The 22,961-nt window shown below is 32.9% G+C and overlaps 1 protein-coding gene across 11 annotated transcripts in view; it reads right to left on the bottom strand.

The window, feature by feature from the left end:
* The window catches only part of SEMA3A (semaphorin 3A), an 818,384-nt gene that overhangs the window by 283,084 nt on the left and 512,339 nt on the right, over nucleotides 1–22,961 (bottom strand). For 10 of the 11 annotated variants that reach the window (XM_057304266.1, XM_057304265.1, XM_057304264.1 and 7 more), the window contains one exon: nucleotides 22,374–22,456. The gene's annotated coding sequence lies outside the window, so the exon portion shown is untranslated. Of the gene's footprint in view, nucleotides 1–12,079; nucleotides 12,239–22,373; nucleotides 22,457–22,961 lie in introns of those variants that run through there. The other variant, XM_057304258.1, reaches the window with a different exon arrangement.

Consider the following 22,961-nt stretch of genomic DNA (forward strand, 5'->3'; position numbering starts at 1 on the left):
GTATTAAATGGAGGTAAGTTTAGAAAAACTTGCACCTTCAGTATTCTGTCCAGTGTGCCATTGTGTAAACTTCTAGACCAAGCACTAAAAATGTTCTTGTTTTATAACAGATTTGCCATAGTATCTGCAGTTCAGCTTGAGCCTTTGTGGTTTATTGCGACAGAAGATTCTTATAGGACAGTGAGAGGGAGAATTTCATCTGATTATTTCACTTAATCTTATTAAACTCATGACAATGAAAATGAAAATAATGATCAATGCTGGGTTTAGAAAAATGGGAAGGAAAGAAAAACTTACTTTCTGTATTCCAGTATCTTTCTTTGAGCATCATCACCCCCTCCATACAAAAACACAATGTGGAGTCTTGTTTTCCTATACTTTAGGCAATGGATGTTTCCATTTTTATCCTTTTTAAAATTCACTATCAAAATTTGTATATATATAATATATAGCACATTATATATTACTCTACAATATTATATATTAATATTTACATATATAATATAATGTGATATTAATATATAAGCTCAAGTAACCTCAGAGAAGAGTTATCCTTTGTAATAACTTCAAGATAGCTCATTCTACTTTGAGAGGTTTCTGTAAGCTAAAAGGTTATTCTTTATATTCCTCTAGATTGTTTCTGAGGACCACAGAGCAAACTGACTAATGCCTGGTGGATTCACTCATCCGACTTCATCTGCCTTTCATGGGACAGCCTTTCAATTTCTTCTTTCCCCCAATTCTCCCTGTGTGTGTGTGTGTGTGTGTGTGTGTGTGTGTGTGTGCGCCCGCGCGCGCGTTTTTCCAAACGGCAGGATGAGTCCCCTCACCATGGTAACAGTTCTCTTCTGAACTAAGTTCCTTTTTAAAAAAATTAATTATTCCTATGAAGTCTGAACATAATAATTCTTTGGAAGTATTAAATGGGACTATCACCATCCTTGTTACATGAACTAAACTTTTTCAAGGTAATATGCTACCTCTATTAGAAATATTTCATTTGGAGATTAACATCCAACTGTAGATTAGATAAATTGTCCTTTCTTGAATGAGCAGATTGAGGAATAATTTGAGACAAGAAACCCTTTCTTTGCCCCTAAAATCTTAAACAGTATTGTTTGGCCAATCATAGCTTTGTTTTGCTTTTCTCCAGGTCAGGCAGCGGACTGAAATGTAATGTTGGTGATAAGTTTGTTATCAACTACAAACACATCATCTACCTTACACAAAAACAAAAAACTTTGAAAGTTTTAGACCACATACCAGATACTGCTCAGACTAGTGCCAAAGCATTAATCATAAATTACTGTCGATAAATCCCTTTCCTTGTGTTGCATTACCCTGAAATATCGTTCCTATCACCTCATTACATAGCATATCAAATTTAAAGAGCTACAAAATAAAAATTTTCAGATAACTAATATAATTATTTAGATGTTATATATTATTTGTTTAAGCTATAAAGTTGGATTTATTATTTATACTCTACAGATTTGCAATTCAAATTATTTTACCTTCCCTTAATAATATACACTTATTGGCCTTACACATAATACATGCAAACAACCAGTGAAGAAATCCAGGGAGGATAAGAATCTAAGGATTATTATCGGCAGAGGATCTAATATTCAAATTTTGTTGTAAATTCATTTGACTGAACTTTTTATTCTTCAATGCCAACTAATTGGCATGGCCTAGAAGAAAAGCTAAAGGACTTTAAAAATTAGTTAATGTTAGCTCTTCCACTTTAAGATGAAACTCTTAATCTTTAAAACATCAAACATTTCCAACCTGGAACTTGTATAATGTTCTTTGAAGTTACAAAGGCAGGTAGTCTTACGCTATACAATTTTAAACGTAAGAATGTGCCATCCAGACATATAATAGAGGATAATTTCCTTCTCTTAAGTTGTTCAGTCTTTATTTGTTACAGGGCTGGCATTACTGACATGTGACACTGGTCATTCCTTAGTTTAAAGTGAAAAGCTTCTTAGGAAGAAAAGCCTCTCGTCCATTTTAATTCCCTAAAGAGTTTATTCCTTTGGGCAAAATAATCATGTGGAGCACCTGTGGTGCGAGTGCTAAAGAAATATCAGGCAAAACCCAGCCACAGCTGTGCTGTAATCACTGAAGTGTGCCCAGTGCATAATGGCACATTAGGTAGGCATTGATCTCTGCCAGTTTATGAGGTCTCTTACAGAATTAGGCAGACTTTTTCACTAAAACCCATGGAGCAGAAATTGCTACTTCTAAGCTAATCCATTTTCAAATTACTATCCAATTGTGACTGATGACCTCACTACAAATCCGCTTATCTACCTCAAACCACTCAACAAGCAAAGGGAAATCAATCGTTATTTCCCTTTATTTTAAACTCTTTACAAAAAACTCTTCTTTCCATTCTTAGTCACCTTTAGTGCCACTGCAGCTGCGAAGATAAGCATGATAAATGTTAAGTGCTGCCTAATTGTCAGTACTTATTTGGAAGGTAAAATGGGAAAGGAAAATATATGCTAGTATGATACATGGTTTAAGGTTTTGTTCAAAAATTGATGCTATAAATTATGGCTAATTTCATGAATTTATTTTAAATAATTTAGTCAGATTGTGGTATATCGATGCCTGCTTTTTTTTTTTTAAGTCCATCACTACAATATGCAGCTATTTCTTATTGAAAACCCTGGATCCAGTTTAATCACCGAGCAGATAAAATTTAAAACATTTTAGAGAAGACCTGTTATTCTGAAGATGGAAGCAATGCTCAATAGTTTACTTAATTGAAGGCAATATCATGTAAAAATATATAGGAGGCAGAAAACACACAAATTAGAATCAACCAAAACCTATTCCTGATTTCTCCTCATCAAACTTTATCACAGGAGGTAACATTTGGTGGTTGCAAGAATGTGTAACTAAAAAAAGTACAAAAGTGGTAATGACTTGTATCTTTTTCTATTAGAAAATTAGAAGTAGTCGTAACATTCGAAGTTCTTTCGCTATAGTTTAAAAGTCCACATTGTGTCTATTTCGTGTTATTTATATTATAAAAAATACCTTGCCTGGTTCTCTGAAAGTTTTTCATGTGGAGTAACTAGGAGAACCCTAATTGGTGAATATATTAATGTATATATGGGAATGTTGATTTACACATTTCTTGAAGCAAATTATATACAAGCAGTAATTTGAAAACAGTTCTAGCAAAACTGTGGAATGTCTGTTTACAAATGCATTGGGCAAAGCAGTAGTTACAAAATCTTAGCCTTGGCAGGGTGATGGATGAGGCAGAGAAATAATTATTTCCATGTCTATAATTAAAGCACATATTTTTGAATGTTTCCATCTCGAACATAATCAGAATTCAAACATCTGGACCAGTCATTGCTATGAAGCCTCATCCCAGCTATGTTAGCCATAGTGCCCTGTGCAATGGATTGACATGATTCAGAGCCAAGTTAGCAGCACTTTCGTTTTCTGAAAGAATATCCTCTCAAAGGGGTTGCAGTTGCTTTCTCACAGTTGAATCTTGATTTATGTAAGTATGTCAGGGCTTCCTTCTGAACATCAATCAATAGTGTTTCTCATATTTGGTGTATGGACTAGGGCAAGTCATTTGTAAAGTAAGACAATACTACCTACTCCAACCTACCTACTAGTGGATAGGATAAAAGGTAACAAATGAATTCATAAATAAATATAAAAAGAAAACTAACAATTTTTTTGGCTTAAAATATCTTAATTTTAAGAGTAATATATTAATTTTCTCATTACCTATAAAAACGTATGGGGAACAGCCACAGGCCTACAACTTACAATTAATAATCTAAAAAGTATTTCAAGTGCATCTGATGAAGGATAGTTAGAAGAAAGGCAGGTAGGGAGAAGTCCCCCACCTCAGCCCTAAGACGAAATCACCCTTAAAAGGATTTTACATCACCCTAGAAGGAGCCCTCCACCCTTTCCCCTGTGACAGACAGATGACAAAAGCCTGATTCGATGACAGGCACAGGGAGAGCTAATTAGATTACACAGCCCGCCAACAAGCCCATAAAGACACCTAGACTTAAAAACTCTGGTGGCAACCCTCTTGGGTCCCCTCCCTCCTGAGGACGTTTGTACTATCACTCAATAACTTTACTATTGCTCAGTAAACTTTGCTTTGCTGCCTACCACATTTCGTCTGGTATTCCTCTTTATTCTTCAAAATGGTGTGACCAAGAACCATGGGCACCAAAGGAAATCCTGCAACACATTCATCTCATTATTTTCCAGAATATCTATGTGTTTTGTTATAATAAACATGTGTTTGCTTCAACTAGAAGAGATATAGGAGGCTAATTTAAAATTAAATTCCCTTTTTAAAAAGATTTATTTATTTGAGAGAGAAAGAGTGAGAGAGCATGAACGGGGCCGTGGGGAGGAGGCACAGGGAAAGGGAGAGAGAATCTCAAGCAGTTTCTGCACTGAGTTTGGAGGGCCCCATCTCACGACCCTGTCATCAGGACCTGAGCCAAAACCAAGAAGCTGACGCTTAACCAACTGCGCCACCCAAAAACCCCTAAAATTAAATTCCTTGTATTAACTCTCTTCCTCATGCCCCAGATTTCTGAGGTCAATAGTAGCTCCTTCCACATCTTCATTCACATTGATGAAAACATATATACCTAAATACCATACAGACTCAGTTTTATGTTATATTTAAAAACAAAGCATCAATATAAATATTGCCTAGCAAAAATGTTTCTTTTTCATGAAACAAACATCATGAATAGCCACCAGTCAAATGCAAAGACCTGACCTGTTCTGTTAAATGTGTAATATTCAATAGCATAGATTAAAACCACATTATTTTTCCCCAATGGGGAACATTTAGATACTCCTGGAGGGGTTTTTATTCTTGTCCCTGTTACTTTGTCTTATTTTTCGGTTCATTTTTATGTTGTTAAAATACAACTGAAAAAAAAATAGAGTTGACCCTTGAACAACCTGGATTTGAACTGTGTGGGTCCACTCATACACAAACTTTTTCTCAATAAATATACATATAGTACCATAAATGTATTTTCTTTTCTTTATGATTTTCTTAACATTTTCCTTTCTGTAGTCTATTTTATTGTAAAAATACATTATATAATATATAAAACACACAAAATATGTGTTAATTGACTATGTTATTGGCATTTAGCTTAACAGTAGGCTATTAATAGTTATTTTGGGGGAGTCAAAAATTATACATGAATATTTGAATTCTGCATTCAAAGGTCAACTACATATGTGTTTTTATTTTAGTAGATATTTCTTGTTTAGTATTCACAAATTCATGGCTACTTGGATACCCTCCAGCAACGAGTGTGCCCACTTCCTGGCACCCTAGAAAACACTGACTAGATTTCCTCTTTTCAAGTTTCACCAGCCTGATGGAAGAAAACTGCTATCTCATTACTGTGTAGTTGGCAGTTCCCTACTACTAAACTTTAGCATCCTTTCATATGTTTGCCGTACATTATAGCTTGGTCTGTTGTAATTTCCTATTTATATGCTTTGGTCAGTTTTATATTAGGTTATTTGTCTATATTTATCACCATAATTAAATAAATTAAATTCCTATAGTCTTCTCATGGGAATTATATGAAAGCTAAGTGAAGACTGAGAAGTGGGCACTCTGCCATCTTAGCACTTACCATATTTTATTGAACTTTTTACTATATTGCTCCCATGATGACATTCCTGTGATTGTAGGGCATTTATTTTTATTCCTCTTTTCCAATAATTTATCATAATACCTGGAATACTCTAAATATTCAGGAAATGAATGTTAAACTGGTAAATGGTGACAAAAATACAACTTCAATTAAACTGATGGATACTTGAGGGAAGGAATCACATCTTGTATTCATATGTTTTCAACAGAAAGTTGTTCAGAAAATACCTCTGAATGAATTCTTTGCTCAATCTTTTTTTCTAGTTTTACTGAGATATAATTGACATATAACATTGTGTAAGTTAAAGGTGTACAACATAATGCTTTGATGTATGTATTACTAAATGATTAACAAAATAAGGTTAGTTAACACATCCATCACCTCACATGATCAATATCTGTGTGTGTGCCAATGTGTTTTGAACATTTGAGATCTACTTTCTCAGCAACTTTCAAGTACAGTAACAATACAGTATTGTCAACTCTAGTCACCATGCTGTACATTAGATCCTCAGAACTTATTATTCTTATAACTGGAATTTTGTACTCTTTAACCCAAATCTCCCCATTTCCCTCACCCCCAAGGTCCTGGCAACCATTATTCAACTCTGTTTCAGCTTTTTAGATTTCACATATAAATGAGATCATACAGTATTTGCCTTTCTCTGATTTTTTCACTTTTGGTTGCTCAGACTTATAACCCTTTCCCCTACCTTTGTAACTCCTCCCTGGAGCTAAGAACAGTTCATCTTCAAGTTTAAATCTGTGAGTAAAGAATGCTAGAGTCCCTTCTCTTCTCACTGCTGTCTATAGGACCTTTGTTTAATATACATTTTTAATGTTAATTTTTCTTAGTTTTCTTACTTTTCATATTATGTTCATTCTATCCAAATTTGGCAATTGAGGATTGAGTGGAATTTCAGCTAACACATCTCAGATGTGCATGATCTCAGCCTGTGGGATATGAAAGGACTTAATTTACAAGGCACCTCCATCTAGTTTCAGAGTCTAGACTAGCAATTGGTCTAGAATATTTCTGTAAGACAATGGTCTCTTGATTCAAAATAGACATTAATAAAAATGCTGACAGTATCATTTTGTTGTTAAATGAGTGATTGCTCTTTTCGTTGGATATTTTTGCACTAAGTCACCAGACTGTAGAGGTAAGCATTTACTTCATTCACAAAACATGGAAGCTATAATTTATTTTTTGCTTGAGGCAAAACTTTCTAAAAAATACAAATTTTAAGGCGGGAAATAATTGAAATGAAGCCCACATGTTTGCGGTAGAAAAAACTGTCTTTATAGCTTTTAAAAACTTGATTTCTATACCTATATTTTCTATTGACTCTGTTTGTTTGGGACAAATGGTTTTGCCTTGTTTAATTTCTTTAATTCTTATACCTAAATAAGTTGTGCAGAATGATCTTTAAAATCTCTTCCTGGATTAACTTTGCTCTCTTTGGTAAAACAAAACAACTAGAAAGTAAATAAATTTGTAATTATGTCCTCTGATACACAATCCAAAGTTGTAAACTATATATATATAATTACATAACTATACATATATATAGTTTACACATACGTGTGTGTGTGTGTATAGTTTACCACTTCTTGGTTGCACTTAACTCTCAGTTATAATCAAGGATTCTTACTATGATTTCGAAAATAAATCAACCAACACATTGAGGATAATTTTGCAAAAGGTTGTGATATGATAACCATCAGCATGTTTGGGTTTGACAACTCAAACATGTCCATAAATGCACAAGTCAAAGCTATTTTCATAGTTAATATTCTCATATATTATTGGAAATGGCAAGAAGCCATAAAAATAAGCAAAATATATCATATTTAAATGAAAGTTCAACTAATCAAATGATCAGTATATTAATTGAACAACTACGAGTGAATAAACCAGCAAACAGAAACACAATCCCCAACTTAATAAAAAGTATAATTTATAGAAGACAGAGATTGAACAAGAAATTATAATTGTGACAAATACTATAAAATATGAAGGGTTTTTTTTGTGGAATTAATATTGAGCCGGGACATGAAGGTTTATACTGAGTTCGCTAGATGAGTGATGAGATTGAAATTAGGCATTTTGGCAGACCAACTGACACAACCATTTTATGTAGTTTCTTCAAAATGGCCCCCTTGACATGTGTACCCTTTTTTTAAATTATGAATTCAAGCAACACACTCATCTTCTAGTTTAGAAATTGGATGAGATTATGATAAAGGATGGCTGTATATTATCTAGTATATTTTGTATATTATCTAGTAATGTATATTTTTTTGTGTATTATCTAGTCATTTGTATATTTTTATAGTGCTTTGTATATTATCTAGTAATGAAAATATAAATGCCTCAGTCCATTTGCTCTCAGACTGGTGGTCGATATAGCAAGTTATAGTAGTCATTGTGAAGTAGGACTTCTTGATTGCTTGACTGAAATTTGGGATGGTCTCAAATGATTATAGAACTGCAATAGATTTTTCTATTGATGTGAATAAGTACATTCTACATATCCCTAGAATCCTTTATTATTATACACGCTTTTATTTTATTCATCTTGGTATCTCCATACCTCTCTCGATAACTTTTTAATCAATATCCAAGGATAATTTAGTATTGTAAGTAAAAAACTCTATAAAATGTTAAGTGAGGGGCACCTGGGTAGCTCAATGGGTTAAGCATCTGATTCTTGATTTTGGCTCAGATCACGATCTCAGGGTTGTGAGATCAAGCTTCTCCCTTCCTCTCTCTCTGCCCTTCTTCCCTCTCTATCTCCCTCTCTAAGACACAAACAAATAAAAAAAAAAAAGTTAAGTGAAAAACTGTTTAAATGCTATCTTTTTTTACATACTTTCTCTAAATCCCCCTCCCTCTCAAATAAATCAAAACATCTCAATATGACAATGTATTTACAGCTTTAACACAACTTCAAGTCATGTCAGTTTTGATGCACTATTCAGTAAGATGGCTTTCTGAATACCATTTGATACTCATTTTTGAGATTTTAAAAAATATTTTGGAAAGTACTACTTAAAATACAGACTGTTAGGAAATTTTATCTGAACTCATGCTCTTCTGATTAAAAAATAATTCTATGGTTTGGTCTGAATTTTCTTTTTAACTTCACTATTTTAGAAACAAAAGAAAACTGTTCTTAGCAAAGAACGTTCAAACAAACTTGTGACCACATATTTAGAATGATATGGGATAAAAGTCTCCCCAAACATGAGGACCTGTGTCTCAATTTGTGTAGTGTAGATTAAAATAACTTGTTCCAGAAATTCCATTTATAATAACTAATCTACATGGATCTATGTACAACAGTCTATAAGTGCAATAGTTAATTCTCTTCTTTTTGCTTATTTCTTCACCTTTTGTTATTTTCAGTTCTGGCTAAGTGCTGTTGGTTATGGTTTCACTAAAGAAGAGCGGAGTAGGACAGATTCCATAGCAACTGTCTCAGACCTCAGGCAAATCCCTGATGACTATGGGTAGTACTTCCAGACATAAGTTGTTTCAAAGTCCAGTTGTGGCCCAATAGGGACATAATTTTGATGAAACCCAGATGAGCTGCAACTATATCTCAGTCTATACTCCCACTTAAATTATAGTCAATTATCTATGGTAATAGGAGTACAAAAATAACATGAGTAATGAAATCTGTATATAATCTCAAAGCATCATTTTAGCCAATGATTTCCAATTCTTCCTCTATCAAACCTCTATGTAAAAATTCTTAGCATATATTCAAATGTATAGATGTGAGTTTTATTCTTTTCCTATGGTAAAAGTGCCAATAAGTAATAAAATGACCCACAAAATACAGCCACAAAGGAGGGAAGACTGATTAATCACTGGTCTAGATATCTGTTCCTGAGAAACTTAGGAGATTATTTTTTCTGCCTATCAAACCTCTGAACACACATTACTATCATCCACAATAATATTTAAGTCAAGTAAATCTATTTTTAAAATATCTGATTATTTGTTAAGAATATAATGTGAATTCCAATTAAACGAGAAAGATTAACCATAGAAATTCACCTCTTTTCCCTACCCTTACCCCAGTAAAGATATAATAAAAGAATTGTAATAACCAAACAAAAATGTATTAATCCACTATGACCATGAGAATGATAAAAGTGGTTGCAGCAATATAAGACTTCAAGGAATTTTGGGAATAGGAATTCACATAAGCTTATTTAACATAGCATAGGGGAGTCAGAGAGCTTCTCAGGGCAGGCAAGCCCACTGACCCTGAGGAACCTGAGACAATCAGCACTTAATAGAATGCCTTACTAGAAGCAGACTGGAAGACCAACTGTCTCCCACCTTACACCCAAATATCAGCCATCAGGAGGCACTTCCCCTCTGTCAACTATTATGGAAACTACAGAGAACTTGAGAAAGTACACACGTCTTGCATATGTTGTTGCTTGGTGGCCCACACTGTGAAAAGACTGATTTGTTTACTGGTCAATATAAAGTACAGTCTAATGGTCCACAAAATGTTCTCTAATCCTTCCCACCCCTACCTTTGCTCCTAAAGTGCTTCCAAAAATAGTTTGAAATCGCACCCATATACCAATGTATAGTCCAGAATTATCTGCCTCATGAAAACTGTCAACATGAATGAAGAAGAAGAAGAAGAAGAAGAAGAAGAAGAAGAAGAAGAAGAAGAAGAAGAACAACAACAACAACAACAACAACAACAACAACAACATCCTAAAATCACCAATGAAAGAATTTGGAGAAAACAAAGACCATGAAGGAAATGAAGAACATGTCAAAACTATAATGAATATTCTTCACAAATAAGAAAAGATGTTTATTCTTTTAAAAACAAGCAAACAGAAAATCAACAAGGAAATGGTGGTTTTGAATGATACATTGGACCAGATGGATCTAACAGATATATTCAAATTTTCCATCCCAAGAGAGAAGAATATACATTCTTTCAAGTACACATGGAAAATCATCCAGAATAGACCACAAAAACAAGTCTTAATAAATTCAAAAAGACTGAAATCATCATGCATCTTTTCTGGCCACAATGGTATGAAACTAGAAGTCAATCACGAGAAAAAATCTGGAAAGAACAGAAATACATGGAGGTAAAATAGCATGCTACTAAACAATGTATGGGTCCACCAAGAAATCAAAGAGGAAATTAAAAAATACATAGAGATGAATGAAAATGAAAACACAATATTCCAAAATCTTTGAGATGCTGCAAAAGCTGTTCTAAGAGGAAATACTACAGCAACACAGGCCTACCTGAAGAAGAAAGAAAAATTTCAAACAAACATTTTAACCTTACACCTAAAGGAGCTAGAAGAAAAAGAGGAGCAAAACTCACAGCTAGCAAAATGAAGGAAATAATGAAGATTAGAGCAGAAATAAGTGAAATAGAGATTAAAAAAAAATAGGATAGATCAATGAAAGCAGTAGCTGGTTTTTTGAAAAGATTAGCAAAATTGATAAACCTTTAGCCAGATGTGTAAGGGGAGAGAGAGAGAGAAAACTCAAAACCAAAAAAAAAAACAAAAAAAACAAAAAAAAAACCCAAAACAAAACAAAAAACCCAGAAATGAAAGAGAGAAATAACTACTGACACCACAGAATTACAAAAGATTATAAGAAAATATTATAAAAAATTATATGCCAACAAATTGGAAAACCTAGAAGAAATTAATAAATTCCTAGAGACATATAACCCTTTAAAACTGAATCAGGAAAAAAACAAAATTCGAACAGTCAGATTACTAGCAATGAAATCGAATCAGTAATTTAAAAACTCCCAACAAACAAAAATCCAGAACCGGATGGCCTCATAAGTGAATTTATCCAAACAGTTAAAGAAGAGTTAAAGCTACTCTTCTCAAACTATTCCAAGAAATAGAAGAGAAAGGAAAACTTCCAAATTCATTATATGAGGCCACTACTACCCTGATATCAAAACCAGATAAAGATAATACAGAAAAAGAAAGGCACAGGCCAATGTCTGTGATGAACATAAATGCAAAAATTCTCAACAAAATATAAGCAAACCAAATCTAAATTATTAAAAAAAAAAATCATTCACCATGAGGTCAAGTGGGATTTACTCCAGGGATGCAAGAATGATTCCACATTTACAAATCAATCAGTGTCATACATCTTATTAACAAGAGAAAGGACAAAAAAACAATCACTTCAATAGATGCACAAAAAACATTTGAGAAAATACAACATTCATTTATGATAAAAACCCTCAACAAAGTAGGTTTAGAGGGAATATACCACAACATAATGAAGGCCATATATAAAACCCACAGCTAACATCATCCTCAATGGTGAAAACCTGAGTGCTTTACCTCTGTGATCAGGAACAAGACAAGGATATCCACTCGCACAACTTTTATTCAACATAGTACTGGAAGTCCTAGTCACAGCAATCAGGCAAAAACAAACAAACAAACAAAAACCAAGACATCCAAATTAGTAAACTTCCACTATTTGCAGATGACATAATACTATATACAGAAAACCCTAAACACTCCACCAAAAAAATACTAGACCTGAATAACGAATTCAATAAAGTTGCAGGATACCAAATAAATATACAGAAGTCTGTTGTATTTCTATACTCTAATAATGAAGTAGCAGAAAGGGCAATTAAGAACACAATCCTATTTACAATTGCACCAAAAAGAATAAAAGAATAAAAAGGAGAATAAATTTAACCAAGGAGATGAGACCTGTTACTATAAAAACCACTGATGAAAGAAACTGAAGATAACACAAATAAATGGAAGATTCTCCATGCTCATGGACTGGGAGAATCAATATTTCTAAGATGTACATACCATCCAAAGCAATCTATAGATTTAATGTAATCCCTATCAAATATCAACAGCATTTTTCACAGAACCAGAACAAATAATCCCAAAATTTGTATGGAACCACAAAGACCCTGAATAATGAAAACAATCTTGAGAAAGAAGAACAAAGCTGGAGGTATCAAGATCCCAGATTTCAAGATATACTCAAAGCCATAATAATCAAAACAGTATGGTACTGGCACACACACAAAAAAATGACACACAGATCAACAGAACAAAATAGAGAATCCAGAAATAAACCCATGTTATTATGGTCAATTAATTTACAACAAAGAAGACAAGAATATATAATGGCAAAGACAGTCTCTTTGACAAGTGGTATTGGGAAAACTGCAGCACTACAAGCAAAAGAATGTGACTGGACCACTTTCTCATATTGTATACAAGAATAAACTCAAAATAGATTAAGGACCTAAAAGTGAGATCTGAAACCATAAAATTCCTTGAGGAAAACAGACAGTAATCTCTTTGACATCAACTTCAGAAACATTTTTCTAGATATGTCTCCTTTGGCAAGGGAAGCAAAAGTAAAATTAAACTACTGGGACTACACCAAAATAAAAAAAAAAAAGCCTTTTGCACAGTGAAGAAAACCATCAACAACAACAAAAAAAGACAACCTACTAAATGGGAGAAGATACTTGCGAATGATGTAACCAATAAGGGGTTAGTATCCAAAATATATAAAGAACTTATACACCATAACACCAAAAATCAAATAATTCAATTAAAAAACGGGCAGAGACAGGGCACCTTGATGGTACAGTAAGTTAAGTGCCTGGCTTTTGATTTCGGCTCAAGTCTGATCTCTGGGCTGTGAAATTGAGCCCTGCGTTGGCTCTGCATTCAGTGTGGAGTCTGCTTGGGTTTCTCTCTCCCTCTCCTTTGCCCCGTGTGCAAACACACACTCTCTCTCTAAAATAGATAAATTAAATCTTAAAAAAAAAAAAAATGGGCAGAGGACATATACAGACATTTTTCCAAAGAAGACATGCAGACAGCCAACAGACACATGAAAAAATGCTCAACATCACTAATCATCAAGGAAATACAAATCAAAACAACAATGAAATATCACTTCACACCTTTCAGACTGGCTAAAATAAAAAACACAAATAGCAAGTGTTGGCGAAGATGTGAAGAAAAAGGAACCCTTGTGCACTATTGTGGGAATGTAAATTGGTATGACCATTGTGGAAAACAATATAAAGATTCCTCAAAAAATTAAAAATGGATTTACCATATGAACCAGTATTTCTACTACTGGGTATTTACCAAAAAAATGAAAACACGAGTTTAAAAAGATATGTGCACCCTTATGTTTACTGCAGCATTATTTACAACAGTCAAAATATGGAAGCAATCCAAGTATCCATCCATAGAGGAATGGGTAAGGAAGATGTGGTATATACATATGCAATGCAATATTACTTAGCCATAAAAAAGAGTGAGATCTTGCTATTTGTAATAACATGGATGGTTCTAGAGGGCAGAAGGCTAAATGTTTAAAAATAAATCAGTCAGAGAAAGACAAATAACACATGATTTCACTCATATGTGGAATTTAAGAAATAAATAAACAAGAAAAAAAGGGAAAAACAAAAAATAGACTCACATATAGAGCACGAACTGGTGGTTGCCAGAGGGGAGGTGAGTCAGGAGATGGGTAGAACAGGTGAAGGGGACCAAGAGTACACTTATGGTGATGAGCACTGAGTAATATATAGAATTTTTGAATCAGTGTATTATATACTTAAAACTAATACAACACTGTATGTTAATTAAGCTTGAATTAAAAAAAAATCAAGAGACATGAAAAACAAACAAACAAGACTAGAAGAAAATTAAACTGAGAACCAGAAAGTGCTCTTAGAAATTACAACTATCATAATTGAAACAAGAACTTGAGTACAAGGGTTGGAAAAAATGTCAAGGAAAATTTCCACAAAACAAAACAGCAAAAACATGAAATGGAAGAATAGAAGTAAAGGAAAATTAATGGATCAATTAAAGCAGCCAAATATCAGATTTTTAGGACTAACATAATGGGAAGACAGAAAACTCATATATGTAAAATATATATAAATTTCTATATGTATATGTGATATTATATATTATATGTGATATATATGGAGAAATATTGGAGAAAAAATTATAATATATATCACATATACATATATAGAAATACATATGAATATGATATATCATTATGTATATGTGATGTAATTATCATATAAGTATATATGATATATCAAATATGTATATATAATATGTATCACATATATGTATAGCTATATAAATCTTGACATACATTTCATATATAGAGGTATATCTACATCTATCCATCTAAATTTAGATGTAGATATTTCTATATCTATATCCATATATCAAGACTATTTCCCATAACTGAAAGGGCATAAGTCTTCAGATTAAAAGGGTCTTCCTAGTGCATACTGCAATGATGACAAAATAAAACAAATTTTAAAAGGCATAACATAACACTATTTCAGAATACAAGCGATAAATGTAGAATCCTAAAAGTTTTTCCTTTCTTGGGAGAATACACATTACAAAGAACAGAAATCAGAATGCATTAAATGCTTAACTGCAGCATTAAGAGATGACTTGAAAATGAATAGATACAAATATTAAGCATAAAAATGCTGCAGTGACTATTTTAACATCAGCTAAAATAGACATTAAGGCAACAGCATTATCAAAGATAAAAAGAAATGGTACCTAATGATAAGAGGGTCAATTCAGTAGGAAGACATACAAAGCATAAATGCCTAAGAATTTACAAAAGTACCACAAAGTATAAGAAACAATAACTGACAGAATTAAAGGGAAAAAAATTAAAACACATAACCATAGGAAGGGATTTTATTAGAACAACTAGACAAAAATAAATCAGTAAACACATAGTGGATCTAAAGAACACAATGAAGCACATATGGTGGGTCTTAAAATAATTTGCAGTAGATTTTAAATGATTGATATCAGAGTACATTCTCTGAACACAGTAGAATTGAATTAAATATCAGTAATAAGAAGATATCTAAGGAAACATAAATTGATTTACAGAGTCAGAAAAATTCCAATAAAATTTTAAGAGGCTTTCTGTATGTGTGAGGGAGTGGGTAGAGGAGTTATATGGGAGAGCAAACAACCTAAAATACCAAAGAAATTTGAAAATACAGCTGAATTGGTCATCTTATGCAAGTCTCTGATTTCAAAACTGTAAATCTACAAAAATCAAGATGGTGTATCATTGGCAAAAGTAGTTATAGTCCAATGGAAACAATTAGCTCAGAGGTAGGCCATTAATCTTGGACAAAGTTCCTAAGGTAAGGTAATGGAAAGAAATGACCTTTCAACAAAGGATGTTAGAACAACTAGACACTGGCATGGGGGGGAAAAAGATTAATCTCAACATATCTCACATTATGTGCAAAAAGTGACTCAAAATAGATCATATTCCTTGCTTCAAAAACTAAAACAATAAAACCCTTAGAAGAAAATATGGAGAAACAGTGGCAAAAAAAAACTGAAACTGGGGCAAGCAAAGGTTTCTTAGTACCCAATAGTACAAATGATAAAAAAATGATATATGGCATTTCATCAGTATTAAAAATTTTTGCTGTTCAAAAGAAACTTAAGAATATGAAAATGAAAGCCATTGAATGGGAGAAAATATTCATAAAACATATCTATCTGTCAAAGGATTTGTATCCAGAATATATAAAGTGTTCTTACAACTGAAAAATAGTAAGAGAAAAAGCCAGTTAAAAAAATAGAGCAAAATATTTCAATGGATAATTACAAGAAGAAGATATATGGATGGCAAATACGCAAATTAAAAGATGCTCAATATCAGTAGTCATCAGGGGAATGAGAATTAAATCTCACTGAAATACCATCACATATACATTAAAATGGCTAAAATTAAGAAAGACTGGCAACAGGAATTTTGCAAGGATGCAGAGCAGGGATCAGCAAACATTGTTTAAAGGGCCAGAAAGTACATATTTTAAGCTTCAAGGTCCCTATTGGTTTCTGTCACAATTACTTAATTCTGCTTTTGTAGCATGAAGCACTTCATTCACTACAAATGAGTGTGGCTGTGTTCCAATACAACTTTATTTACAAATAAAGCTGATTTGGCTCAAGAGCTATAGGTGGAAGACCTCTGATGCAGAGCAAGAGGAATTCTCACACACTGCTCAGGTGAATGTCAAATGGTGCAACCACTTGGGAAAACTTTGTCATTTCTTAAAAAGTTAAGCATATACCTACCAGAGACCCTAATATTCCAATTGTACATGTTTTTCCAAGAGAAATGAAAACACATGTCCACAAAACGACTTGTACACAAATGCTCATAGAGAACTAATCCACAAAAGTCAAAAGAAACAACCATCCATCAATAAGTGAATGAAGAAACAAATGTAGTATATCCTCAATGGAATACTACTCAGCAATAAAAATAAACGAACAACTGATACAAAAAAGTACATACATAAATGTCTATATCATTATGCTAAGTGAAAAAAATACACGAAAATACATACTTCCATGATTCCATTTGTATAAAATGCAAACTAATGCAGAGTATGAAGAAAGTAAAGGGTCATAAAGAATCTTATCAGGGTAACAGAAATATTCTCTATCTTGCTTCTGGTGGTGGTTTCATGGGTATGTAACGCTGTCAAAACTCATAGAATTGAGCCCTTTAAAACAGTTGGAGTTTATATTACCTAATTTAGCCCTCAATAAAGTTAGAAAGGAAAAGTAAATACACAGAGGTTTCACCCAAAGAAGCTACACATTTCACTGAGTTTAACAAAGACAAAAGTTCTATGCACTGTTTCGTCTTTCATATATATATAATATATATCAACATATATCTAGCCAGCCATAAAATGTCATTCCCTAACCAGGGTTGTTCCCTGAGGTAGTGTACTATGTATGTGTTTCTCTTATTACCCAATCCTTCTTGTTCAATTATGTTTACCTACTGACAGGCTTGTCTTTGTGGAAAAAGAGGATGTCGCCTCTTTATTTTGTCTAAGTTATCAATTTCAGTTGAAGAGAATGCTGATAAATAATGGAAACTGTCAACAGATAATCCTTAAAAGAGTAAGAAAGAAAGTCCAGCAAAAAGAGTATCTTGAGAGCAAGATATTACAAATAAAAGAAAGAACTCTAAAATTAAAGTTTGGAGCTTGGGTTCCTGGTGTCTATAACTTCTATTAGATTTATCTTGGTCTTAGTTTCCTTATGTAAACAATGAAATGATCTCTTAAAACCCTTCTGGCTCAGAAATTCTGTGGACTTAAAAACATTTAGCACAAATTATCAAAGATAGAAGAAGAAGAAGAAAAAGAACAGTATAAAGAAGGAATTATTAGCTAGAATAATAAATGATTCCATCTGAATCGGATATAGAATTTGTACAAACATACAAATAATGAAATTTTTCAGAGGTAGGTAACACTTCCCTCCTACTCATGGCTGCTGCGACCCGGCCCTCGCTAGATGAAGAGGAGGTTAGGCAAGTGTTAGATTTTTCTCAGGAGTGAGGCCACACCTCTAAGCACTCTTTCTGACCCTGTGATCACTAACATCTGAGCCAAGGTGAGGAGATGAGGGCTTGCTTGTTAAGCAGATCACCATGGTTTCTGGTTACTATTACTGAATGGGAGCTCGGTTCCAGAATGATTTTCTTACATAACTGAGCATACCTTTTCTCTCTTTCTTTGAAAAATAGCTAGGAAATTCTATGATAAAGAAAATATATTCTAATTCCTTGAAAAATCTTAGAAGTGGCTAAAGCAGAGTAAAATATTATTATGTTATAAGCTAAGAGACCGTATTTAGAAATAAAATTAAACAAGCTAAATTAATAGGTGGGTATATTGAGACAAAAGGATTTTTCATTTGAAAAAAGTCTCTCTCTTAAATAGTGACTTTTTAAGAGTATTTAAATGTTTTAAGTGGTTTCAGCTTAATTCAATTCAGCAGCAACATGTCTATATAAAAAAGTTCTTATTCTTTCAGTCACTCACTAAATAAACAATATCTATCTCTTAAACTGGCAGGTAGAGGCAGGCATAAATAAAAAAATATTTTTAATCTTGAAAAGTTTATAATCTAGAGTAGAAAAATAAGAGTTATACTTAACCAGAAAAAAGCAGAACACTTTTGAAAAATAAAATAAATAAAAAGTAGATTGAAAAGTATTCAAAGAAAGAGAACACTATATTGTACACATCAAAAAGTAATTTAAAAAAATAAAATATTTCAAATTTGTAAAAATTATAAGCAAGTCAAAGTAGGTATTGCTAGCCCCAATGTATAAATGAGAAAATTAAATAAGGCAAAGTAATTTTCTCGAGGTCACAAAGTGATTCAGCTTAAAATTCCAGAACGATATGAGTCTGGAGTGTCATTTTATTCTACTGTATGAGACAACTTCTCTAAAAACATATCCAAGTTACTCAATAGTCATATAGAATGAATCTCAAGTGGAATAACAAATTATATATAATACTCTTGATATTTTTAGCATTCTGATTTACATTGTTTTCTTCCTTTACATTCACACATTTTCAATTCTCCTTTTTAGTTAATGTGGAATATTATCTCATTTTCTTCTCTTCCAAATTAATACAGCGTTTTCTTAACTACAGTTTCCTTCAGTTGCCTTCTATTTTTTTTTTCAAATGCTTGAAATCTTTGTCATGCACTTACTAGAAAAGTATCTGTATTTTTTGATCAATAATTTATTTAGAATCATACATATATGGAGCCGTGTCAAGGGAATAATCGATAATTGCAGGACAATTTTCAGATTCAGGAAAGAAAAAAATGTCTTGAATCTTGCTACATTGGCATTCTCTCAGCAGGTAAGCCATTAAACAATAGAATTAGCAGGACAAGCAAAATACACCATTTACCTACTCTTTTTAAATAATCATTTACATTAAATATTTCATTATACATTTGACATGCCAATAATTCTCATTCAGGTTACTTCTGTTTAAAAAAAAAGGGGGAGAAACTAAGGGATAGAATGAAATGGACAGTAATTAAAAAAAAAAAAAGTCTCAAGTCCTCTGATTTGGGATGACCAGATCACATTTTCCAACACACCGATATTTATCAAACCCCAGTTTACATTTATATTGCTCAAAGCCTAGAATCAAAGTTTAATTTTGTAAATAGTTCCATAAGATGCAATATTTGGAAGTAAATTTCATCAGATTTTAGTTGAATTTGCTACTTTGACTTGAATAAAAAATTGATTAGTTAACTACTAATTAGTATCTTATGTGTACATTGTTAATTGTATTCAATAATTTAAGACTCATCCATTTGGACTGTTGATGTGTTTATAAATTAATTTTGAAAAACTGGCTTGATCTTCAAGTATACACTATGTATGACTTAGGCCTCCATAAATGTGGAGCAGATTTTAATTAGTATCCAAGAAATGCATTTTGTGAATTTTTCCTCCTTCTTTGGTGCCCTATGAGGCAATTGTAACTGGAAAATTAGAAGGTTCTTATTTGCTGAAAAAGAAAGTAATGTTTAATATTTGTGAACAGGATGCACTAATGAAAATTAGCATCCAGGAAACTGGTACTGTGGAAGGCTAAAAATTAATCTAGCCCAATAATGAATATTTATACATATGTATAGATATATTTATATGTACGTATATATGTATATATACATATAGAGAACTGGCAATACAAAAGTCATATTTTAGAGTCTTTATTCACCTACCAGTACTAAAGATATGAGATGTGCTCACTTGTCATCAGGGAAATACAAATCAAAACCACAATGAGATACCACTTTACACCAGTCAGAATGGCTAAAATTAACAAGACGGAACAACAAATGTTGGTGAGGATGTGGAGAAAGTGAAACCTCTTACACTGTTGATGGGAATTCAAACTGGTGTAGACACTATGGAAAACAGTATGGAGGTTCCTCAAGAAGTTAAACACAGAGCTACCCTAAGACACAGCAATTGCACTACTGGGTATTTACCCCAAAGATACAGATGTAGTGAAAAGAAGGGGCACATGCACCCCAGTGTTCACAGCAGCAATGTCTACAACAGCCAAACTGTGGAAGGAGCTGAGATGTCCTTCAACAGATGAATGGATAAAGAAGATGTGGTTCATATATATAATGGAATATTACTCAGCCATCAGAAAGGATGAATACCTACCATTTGCATCAACATGGATGGAACTGGAGGGGATTATGCTAAGTGAAATAAGTCAATAAGAGAAAGACAATTATCATATAGTTTCACTCATATGTGGAATATAAGGTATAGTGCAAAGGACCATAGGGAAGGGAGGGAAAACTGAATGGGAAGAAGTCAGAGAGGCAGACAAACCATGAGAGTCTAAACTCTGGGAAACTGAGGATTGCAGAAGGGAGCAGGGTGGAGGGATGGGGTAACTGGGTGATGGGCATTAAGGAGGGCACGTGATCTGATGAGCACTGGGTGTTACACAACTAATGAATCACTGAACACTACATCAAAAACTAATGATGTATTATATGTTGGCTAATTGAATTTAAATTTAAAAAGAAAGATATGAGATGCGCCATAAAAAATTTAAAATCCATAACGACTCGATATTAACTTTAACAGCTTCAATGTTCATCTCATATCACTAAATTTTTACCTTATGTGATAAATGTTTTGCATATGTAAGTGATGCTTCCATATAGCAATTTTAATTTCCTTAAAATTCTTAAGAATCTTACTTTTCTTGATCCTAATTATGAAAAACTGAGGAAAAAGGCATTTGTTCACATTAAATAGAAATAATCATCTAATAGGGACCTAATAAAATTGGAACTTCCTTAGTTTTAGCGAAATAAAATAAAATTAATAAATGAATTTTATTCAACTCAAACACCTATAAGGGAAATAGTATTTAGATTCAGGTTTTTTTTCCTTACCATTCTCATGCACTAGTCCTAGATCTTAAAGTATACGTTTTAATTTCTCTATTCATTTCTTCTAATAGCAGTTCTCGCCGGTAGCAATATATACATAACGCAGTGGGATGGTAAACCTAATGCTGCTAAATTTTCTGGGTGCTTAAAATGAAATGAAACTCGAGGAACACTTATAGTTAGAGAGGGTTAAAAAAAAAGTAATATGTGTACATTCAGATTTCTAAGTGTATTTTACCTTAAGTGTAATATTTCAGTCTCACATCTTAGGTCAAAATTAAGATAGTGTAACACATTAAAAAATGACTCCTCCCTCTGTGCTTGGCACTCAAGCCTTTGAATGGATTCTAGTTGATAGTAACCATATGTGGTCCAGGAAATGTAGAAGGAGCAGGCTAGCCAAAGGATCTTTTTAGATGGCAATCGGCCCACACGTCAGCTATCTTTGCTCTGTGGCTCTTGGGGAACATGGCAAGCCCAGTCTAAGTCCTACATATAAAGATTAAAAAAAAAAAAAAAGTAGCGATCCAGATCTTGACATTTTGAAGTGACAATGTGACTTCCCTACAAACCATTTTCTTTTTGAAATGTTACAGCAATCTCATATATCCAAGTCATTCCATGGAATAAAAGATTATTTAAGTAAAAACAGAAAGTGCCCTTAATTTTAAAAAGTTATCCTCTAAATTACACATCAAAGAAATACATTAGTATATCTAAATTTTCACCAAAACTCATTAACATGCAAATACGTGCATTTTTTAAGATCTCTTACCTCCTTCTGGAAAAATTTTAATTCCTGAGGTACATCTGTTCAGTCCAATTGGTTATTTTAAGTTTCTGGATACTTTAAGTACCCTATAAAAATAAACAAATTCATTCTTAGAATTCCAATATATATCAAACAATTAGCAAACAAATTACAAGGTGCTCCACTAAATTAAACGTCAGTATAAATGTCTTCTAAAGGTTGCATCAGAAAATGTAATGTAGGAAGGAAAAAGGCATTATGGGAGGTAGACACTGAATTTGACAAACATTTCACTCTGCCTCCTTTAACCAAATTACGATTTGTAATCACTAATTGGGTTTGAGGTACTTTGCAATTATTCATTATTTAGGCTCTGACTCGGCTAAGAATAACTGATTTATTTGAGAATTAGCTGAAACTCAAACACACTCTATTGATTTGTCCATAATGCTATGATGTCATTAACATTTTTCACTACTGATGATGAAAGGCTCACACTGACAACCCAGCTAAGCAGTAATTTCATGGCACTGTTAGCAAGTAACTGGATTTTGCTTTAACAAAAGCTTTTTTCCTCACCAAATAAAGAAATTAGACCATATATGAAAAGTA

Source organism: Ursus arctos, unplaced genomic scaffold (assembly GCF_023065955.2).
Source record: "Ursus arctos isolate Adak ecotype North America unplaced genomic scaffold, UrsArc2.0 scaffold_3, whole genome shotgun sequence".
In the NCBI taxonomy this organism is placed as follows: domain Eukaryota; kingdom Metazoa; phylum Chordata; class Mammalia; order Carnivora; family Ursidae; genus Ursus; species Ursus arctos.